The sequence below is a fragment of the Cryptomeria japonica genome, chromosome 2 (assembly GCF_030272615.1).
Source record: "Cryptomeria japonica chromosome 2, Sugi_1.0, whole genome shotgun sequence".
In the NCBI taxonomy this organism is placed as follows: domain Eukaryota; kingdom Viridiplantae; phylum Streptophyta; class Pinopsida; order Cupressales; family Cupressaceae; genus Cryptomeria; species Cryptomeria japonica.
This window is the reverse complement of record NC_081406.1, coordinates 573,865,801-573,874,555: the sequence shown is the minus strand read 5'-3', so window position 1 is coordinate 573,874,555 and position 8,755 is coordinate 573,865,801. Positions and strand designations below refer to the sequence as shown.

The window sequence follows — 8,755 nt, the reverse complement described above, 5'->3', positions numbered from 1 at the left end:
ATTCCATCATTGGTATCTTCCCTTTGACTCCTTGAAGTGGTGGTATGCTTTCCTCTTCCACTTTCTTTACCTTCTAGGTCTTCTTGAAATTTGAATTTCTTATTTAGTTCTTGCTTTAATATATAACGATTTACCTCTACAACCTCCAACTACTTCCAAGATACTCTTCAAGATTGCATTAGTTGAAGTGAGCTCAAGGCCTAGACTTGAACCTTCACTCTAATACCACATGTAATAACCCACTTAACTTAATCCAAAAACTCAACTAATTTTTTTTTTTTAATATATAAAAATATTGATTTCTTATTCTTACTTATTCTTATTTATTTTTGATTCAATCACATACTCAGGTACATCTATCCAAACGAGATAGGCATCCATCCAACCGGGATGGGCATCTAACCATACAGGTTAGACATCTATCCATACGGGACTAGGCATCTAACCATATGGGTTAGGCATCTATCCATACGGGTTAGGCATTTGTCCATATGGGACAGGAGGTTTCATCTATCCAATCCGGGATAGGCATCTACCCAAACGGGGTAGGCATCTATTCATAAGAATAGGATATGCTCTGGCCAGAGACTTTAGACTCATCGGGACCATCCGAGTCCTGAGCCACTCTCTAAAGACTACACTCCCCTACTAGGAGTGCACCGAGGTCGCCGTCCTTAGGAGTATTAAAATAATTTCATAAACAAGCTTGAGTTCCGCCTCGAAATTCGGCCTAAAGCCTCGGGAAGTCAAGCGAATCCATACGAGATTCCTTCTAAGTATGCATTGAATTAATCTTAACCTTTCAATTAGTATTTGCACCATTTATTGAAAAACTTCAACCTCATTTCAATTTATCTTTTCTTTCTAACATTACTCATAATAATAATAATAATAATAATAATAATAATAATAATAATAATACAAGTCATATCAAGGTCCAAAAAGAGGGTTATGACAGAAAGGGAAAAATAGACTTAAAGTAAATATGAATAATAGATAAGCATGTAAACTAATGGATCATACTATATAAAGAAGTTACAATAATGAATACATTATGTGTTAAGAATGTTTGACATATAAAAATATAAGGCATGATAAGAATAAATGGGAATAAAACAATATCAAACAAGTAAAATTTACATGCTATGAACCAAAGGATGACGATATAACTCTCAATAACCAAACACCTATGAATATACACATGTCACTAGAGTGGCACATGCTCTTAAAGTGGCATCCAAGAACACGAGAACAAAATGATGTAGGTAAAGTGACAAGTCCTTGGTAGATACATGTAGGAATAAGGTAGAATATGAAGGAGGATGTGTTGCCTACAATATAAAAGGAATATATGGTAAAATGTGTCATGGAACATGAATCTCCAATATTAGAATGCAACCATAATGGTATAAGATATAAAGATGAAACTTGTAAATGTCCCAATGTAATGATGTAAATCATTAAGATGTCATGATGTATAAAGGGAAACAATGAATCTTCATCATGTAAAGGTGTAAGTGTTAACCATATGGAATAAGAGCATATTAGGTGGGGGAAGGTATGAGCCTCTACACGCAAGGATATTGTAATGAAAACATGAGATATGATGCGAGAGAAATATTTTCTCCTAGTGTAATGATGTCATAATATAAGCTCAGTGTGAAATGAGGGAATATACATGACACCCTCTCAAAGTAAGGGTAGCTCTAGGAATATGATATAGTAATGTAAGACCAAGATGTAAGCTCTAGAAGAATGATATAGCAAATTAAGATAAAAAATTAACTCTAGAAAGTATGTTGTATCAATGTAAAATTAAATTATATGCTATTATAAGCATTGCATGTAAATGTGAGATCAATGTATAGGCTCTAATAAGCATGAGATACTAGTATAGGATGAATATGTAAGCTCTAAAAAGTATGATGTAATTACACAACATCAATAAGAAATAAACAATGGTCAAATTAAAAAAAACATGGACAAAGCATAAATGAAAGTTATAAGAAACAATAAAAATATATGGTAGTTAGAGAAATAAACACAAGAAAATCATTAAATAAAAATCAACAAACAACATGATAAAATATCAAAATTGATGAAAAAATAAATAATTAAAAAATAAGCAAAAGCATGTGAACAATCCAAATAGGAAATAAAAGGGAAAAAACAAAGATAAGTAAAACAAATGCAAATAAAAAAAGGTAAATAGAAAACAAAAAATGGCCCCAAGTGCAAAATGATAATCATGTTAAACAAATATAAATATAAAAACGAAGTTGTAATAAAAAAGACCAATAGATCCAACAAAAAGATAAAAAGGTGAAAGTTAAAATCCAAACTATAAGTATATATGGATATAAATCATAGTGATTCTCATAAACCATTAAAAAACTATTTTAGGTTCCACCTTTGGTACCTCTAGTTGTGACTCATCCATTATATTATCATTGTCCCAAAATTCAACATCCAATTTACCTTCTCGTTCTTTCAATTTTTTCTCTTCTTTGCTTACCTTTTCAATTACATGTGTTTATTCTTGATATCTCTTCATACTAGGCGTAAACATGTGTGCAACATGTATGGAATTTCGCATTTATTTCTTGCCCATTATTTCTTCTTAACTTATTGTTGTAGTAGAATAATTGGCATTTGGTACACCACTACTTGTGTCACTTTTACTTCTTTGTAATCTTTTTTTTTGTTTTTTTTAATGTTTTTTTGTTTGTTGTGGTATATGATGTCCAATTTTTAAGCTTGTGCCATTTTTCTTGTTGTATCTTCTTTTCTTGTTTAGTTTTCTTTTGAAACGTTTTTTGAATCCTTTTTAACACCTTCTTTATCTTCATATAAATTTTCTTTTGGAGTTGGAATAATTGTATATAAAGTGAAATGAGTCAACTCCATGATTGATTTTGCTTCAAAGAGGGACAAAATGTAGACACCTAAAATTGTCCTAACATCATACTAACATTAACATAGTTATCCCCCTTCCATATTAACATCCTCATTGTTTTTAATCACTATGGATTGTGGAAGTTTCATGAATTTAATCCTCATTGATAAATTAATATATTATTTAATTAATTTAGTTATTATAATCTACTTCATCACTAACTAATTGAATAATGATATCATTTAATTATTTTCATTAATCTCACATCTTTTATTATTTAATTAGTTTAAGTTCTACCTTGCTACTTAATTATATAATTATTATTATTTAACTAATTAATTTTCCCTCTACCATCCCCAAAATAAAATCAACTAATTACTCTTCTCTCCTATAATTGATCACAATTAATTCTTTATGACTTTTTCTATTTTTTATTTCAAACAAAATAAACTAATATCATTCACCTTCTCCCAAAATCTTCTTGTAATTTTATAGCTTCTAAAAAATCAACACAAAATAATGCGGTCTCAATCTCTTGACAAATCTATTTCACCATAAATTTTACATTTGATAGCTTTATTTATTTGCATGTTCTTTGAATTCCATTTTAATCAATTATTTCCCAAGAGAGAACATGTTTTTAAGTGAATTATGGCCATGGGGGCCATTAATATAACAAGGTTGCACTAAAGGAGGGCCGATAAGAAAAATATAATAATGGGGCTATATATTAACCAATTACAATCCTTGTATCTACATAGATATAATAAAAACTGAAATACTATCTTTTAAACCACATGTACATATTATACGAGCAACAAAAGCCATAACCCATCTGATCAGACAATGACAACTCGACTCACCATAAGTAGCACCACTTAGTCCAATATCCATCTCCTTTGAAGTTGAGTCATCTAAGACTAAGGTGAAGGACCAGTCCACCATCAAACCCTAGGGAACCCAACAATCTCCTTAAAAAAATGTAAGCCCCAATTTTCCTTCTACGTCTTTGCAACAACATTGAATGCCATTGCTTCAATAACAAAGGGATCCCACAACCCATTATATGATTGGAAAATAATAGGCCAAGTGCAAATCTTGATCATAAAGTCCAATCCCAAAACCACAACATCTAGAATCTCCATCAAGCCATCGTGCCACTTTGGAAAGACTAGAACCTCCATTACTACTTTGATGACTACTTTCTCTTCCCCCAAGTCCAACATGACCACCATCATCATAGATGCAACATCCATATTCACATGATATTTATGAGATGTGGAGAGGAAAACATCTCCAAGAACCATCTGAATGACTTACAAGATAATAGACGATCAAGGTTAAAAAAAATTCTTGAGCCTATGATATGAGATCTTACCCCTGAGCACAATTCACCACTTCTTTGCTCTCAAACACACCATAGAATCCATCTTTTAAATCATTAAAGCCATCACTAACTTGTCATATGAGGTTGTTTGATTCCATCTTTGGTTCAATTTCAACATTATTACTATATCCCTTCTCATCGTCCTCTAAGGCCTCTTGTGAGCCAATTTCCATAGATTAACTACACATGATAATTCCTCTACAAGTGTATGGATATGCTTAAATCCATTGTTCCAAATTACTCCAATCTTCCACATTATTGACAAATTAATAAATGTCAATAATGGTAATCACCACATTCGTGATGGAGTCCACTTCTATGTTAGCACCACAACAAGTATGTGTAATCTTGTAATCATCCAAATGGATTAACATTGGCTAAGATTGTCTTAAAGTGTTCCCAATCTTCTAATTCAATGTCAACTTACTCCTCAAGACATTTATGATGATTTGGGAGTCACCTTTTATTATAATCTTCCTTATCCCCAATAAAAAACACGTTTAAAGTCCCAACATGAGAGCCTAAGCTTCAACCTTATTGTTGGTTCCCACATATAATTTCTTGGCCGCCAAAGCCACCATTTCTCCTTAATGATTGCTATTTGCACAAGCAACCCCAAAAATCTTTGGGTTGCCTTCAATAGAGCCCTCAAAGTTCATCTTATGCCCACCTTTGTCAAAAGAACCCATCTCATATATGCTTTAGGATTGTAAAACGAATGAACTTCGACCCTTCTCATAAACAAGTTAAACCATTAGACCATAAGCTATTTTTAGCCTCATAGACATTAAAATTTCTTCTTCTCGTCCCAACAAATAAACATGCTTCTATTAAGAGATTGATTTCTAGTGCACAATTTGCCACTTCCAAAATCCCAGTTGAGACATTCTATGCACAATTTACCTACTTTTAAATCGTAAAACTCTTATATTCACAATTGAAATACAAATGATCCACATGCTTGGAAGAGTAGGCCAAGCCCTAAATAAGGACAGAATGTCCAAGGACAGCGGACTAAACCGAAAAATCTCACACCAAGTGAACGTTTTATTTATATTTCCATCCCTGATTTAAATTCTTTAAAAGTCGATTCAAAACATTGCAAGAAGCAAATGCAGTGGATTTTAGAGAAGTCGGCTTCGTCGAACGTCGTTCTTCGCCTTTTTCGGACATTGTGATCTTGACGCCCTTCCCCCCCGCCCCTATCAAATTTGAGGGCCCCCAGCCGAATTGTAGGGGAAGGGCTAGCCCCCTACAATAATCTACAATTATTATTGTCACAGCTAAATCATTTTAATTTACTGATTTCCGCTTCAAGAAATTTTGAACGGTATGAAAATGTTGGCAATTCTGCAGCGATTCTTTTCACATGTTTCCTAGGATAGATGTTTAGGCATGTAATTCTGTTTTAGTTCTGTAGTGAATTTGAGGGCGAAGCACTAGGTTTTGTGTTTTTCCGAAAGAATCTGATTTAATCTGCAATACTATCATGGAATTCATTTCTGAGTATTAGTGCCACTATTCTTTATTGGGTTGTTTAGCAGTCATAAACTTTTTTTTTTCGTAAAATCTATGCACTTTCTTAAATTTAGATGTCTGTGGTTCATTGAATTTTTGTTATTGTTATGATATGAACATCAACATGATACCAAAATTGGTTCTTTTATGACAATTTTAGTGAGAACTTAATGCTTTAATCAATTAATCTCAATCCCTTGAACATATGATTCACATCATTGCATAAGCAATGATGTAGATTTGGCACGAATGCTGCATTGAGTTGGATAAGCAATGATGTAAATTTGACACAAATACTCCAACCTCAGGTTTAGGCTTTTGGCTAGGTAACTAATGTTATCTGCTGAGTTGTCTAGCAGACATAAACTTTTATTGCATAAAATCTAAGCACTTTCTTAAATTTAGATGTCTGTGGTTCATTGAATTTTTGTTATTGTTATGATATGAACATCAACATGGGACCAAAATCAATTCTTTTATAGCAATTTTAATGAGAACTTAATGTTTTAATCAATTAAGCTCAACCCCTTGAACATATGATTCATTGAATTACATATGCAATGATGCAGATTTGGCACGAATGCTCCATTGAATTGGATAAGCAATGATGCAGATTTGACACATATACTCCACCCTGAGGTTTAGCTAGGTAATTAATGTTATCTGCTGAGTTGTTTAGCAGACATAAGCTTTTATTGCATTAAATCTAAGCACTTTCTTAAATTTAGATGTCTGTGGTTCATTGAGTTTTTGTTATTGTTATGATAAGAACATCAACATGAGACCAAAATCAGTTCTTTTATAGCAATTTTAATGAGAACTTAATGCTTTAATCAATTAAGCTCAACCCCTTGAACATATGGTTCATTGATTGAATTACATAAACAATGATGTAGATTTGGCACGAATGCTTCATTGAATTGGATAAGCAATGATGTAGATTTGACACAAATACTCTAACCTTAAGTTTAGGCATTTGGCTAGATAACTAATGTTATCTGCATCTAGCACTTTTTTTTCACACTTGCTCTCGAGCTCTGGGCTGCTGCTTTGGTGTGTGGGGGATTGAGCCTGTGTAACAAACACAAGGATGCACACCATTATCAATGTGTACAAGATCTTTTCCAGCTAAGGTTATGGGCTTGCCTTACCAGTTGAACCTGGCATATGATGCACACACCATCACATAACAACCCGTTGGACCACATTAATTTTCTGACGTTGCTGATTCTCTTTTTTTTTTTTTTTTTTTGTGAGATGGGGAGAAGGGCGGAGGGAGAGCGGACAACGGGTAGAAAAGTTTATTCATTTATTTTTAATTAGGGCAATTATATTATATGCTTGATTGTAAGGTATTACATGAATTTATTGATTTCCAGACAGGTATCAGAATTTGCATTTAAAGTGAAAAATGTTGAAATTACCAAGAAAACATTTTCTTGCAACTGCTATAATTTGGGAAAATTTGTTTGATTTCATGCTGTAGTATATTTGTCACCGCCTATCCTGATTTCTGCGCATCCCATTGGAAATGTGAATAATGTATGATGCAATTTCATCTTTTTGAGTTTTCATGTGAGCTGAACTGAAATTTATATTTACAAAATGTTTGAGAAACCATATTGATTTTTGCTTCTGGGAGAACCCTGCAAGAACGTAAAACCCAAACTGTGTAAGAGTTTGCAATGGCAACATTCATAATCAGGAGAGTATAAAAAATAATACACAAATACCCTAGCAATTTACAAATCTATGTTTGTTGTTGACGATTTTGTTATAGTGTTCAGAGATTGCAACCTGAACCAGTAAGTTATAAAATTCTCAAGTCTAGCGTTGAATGCCACAAATTAGTGAAATGTTGTAGGAAGAATCATGGGAGATCTTTTGATACATTACAAAAGACTAGAATAAGATTTAACCTAGCACCTTTAGCATTATCCTTGATATATTCTGATTGATCAATTTATGAAAGAAAGAAATAAACAGTTAACACAATATAGAGCAGACAAATTCACCACTCTTTAAGGATTTATTTCAATCCATTCAACTCCTGGAGGCATCATGCTTTACCATCTATTTAGTAATTTTATTCCACTCTTGATTACAGTGATGTGAGTTCAACATGATCGAGGAAAAAAAGGGTCCATCTTTCACTTGTTAGATTTCTTTCTAATATGTTTTTTCATTACAAGAAATTTTCTTTTGAAACATGTCATTAAATTTTGTTCAAAATGCATGCGGAGTTATTCTTTTGTGTAGAATTGAGCGTTGATAAGAATCTTTCTCAGAATCACATCAGCCTAATTCGATCATGATAGACATGAACTTTTTAAAAATCTAATATCCATTTGCAGGTTTTGAGAACTCAGCGATTCAAAATATGCCACCTCCATGCTTCTGAATTGCATGTTTTGAGAGAAATTTGGTACCTAATAACCAGAGCCATTTTATTAACCATTTGCAGTCACTGTAAAAGTATCATCATTATTACTTTTCTTTTCCTATGATTGGTACAACCTTGAATATTTAAAAGCATCTCAAATGTTGATTAAGATTTTTTGTTTTCAAAGCTACTGCCATATGCATTTAGTTGTTGAAGGGCTGCTCGCTTCTCTAAGGGCATTCCATATTTCTATCTTCTTTTTCCCCTGCTAAATCATTTCCAACCCCAATCAACTTTAATACTTATTGAAGATTCATGCCAAAAAACACATTGCTAGCTATAAACTTTGCTTCCACAAATTGATCAGGGGCAGTGTATGGGACTAAGCTCCTCTATTATTACAAGGTGGAATATACAATAATATGTACATGCATACAAAGATTAACTTTTGGATGAATCATTGAGCAACATGAAACCGTAGAAAGAAAACAACATTATTCAGAGAAATAAGGAGATAGTTTCCCCATTTAGTACTATTCTTTAGAATGTCAATTATCCACTTGAATTAATT

At 32.7% G+C, this 8,755-nt stretch overlaps 1 long non-coding RNA gene across 1 annotated transcript; it reads left to right on the top strand.

Moving 5' to 3' along the window:
- Positions 1-5,258: 5,258 nt before the first annotated feature.
- Positions 5,259-7,359, top strand: LOC131050847 (uncharacterized). The gene is made up of 2 exons (XR_009107037.2): positions 5,259-5,613; positions 6,371-7,359. It is a non-coding gene; the product is annotated as an uncharacterized LOC131050847 (long non-coding RNA).
- The last annotated feature ends 1,396 nt before the right edge of the window (positions 7,360-8,755 follow it).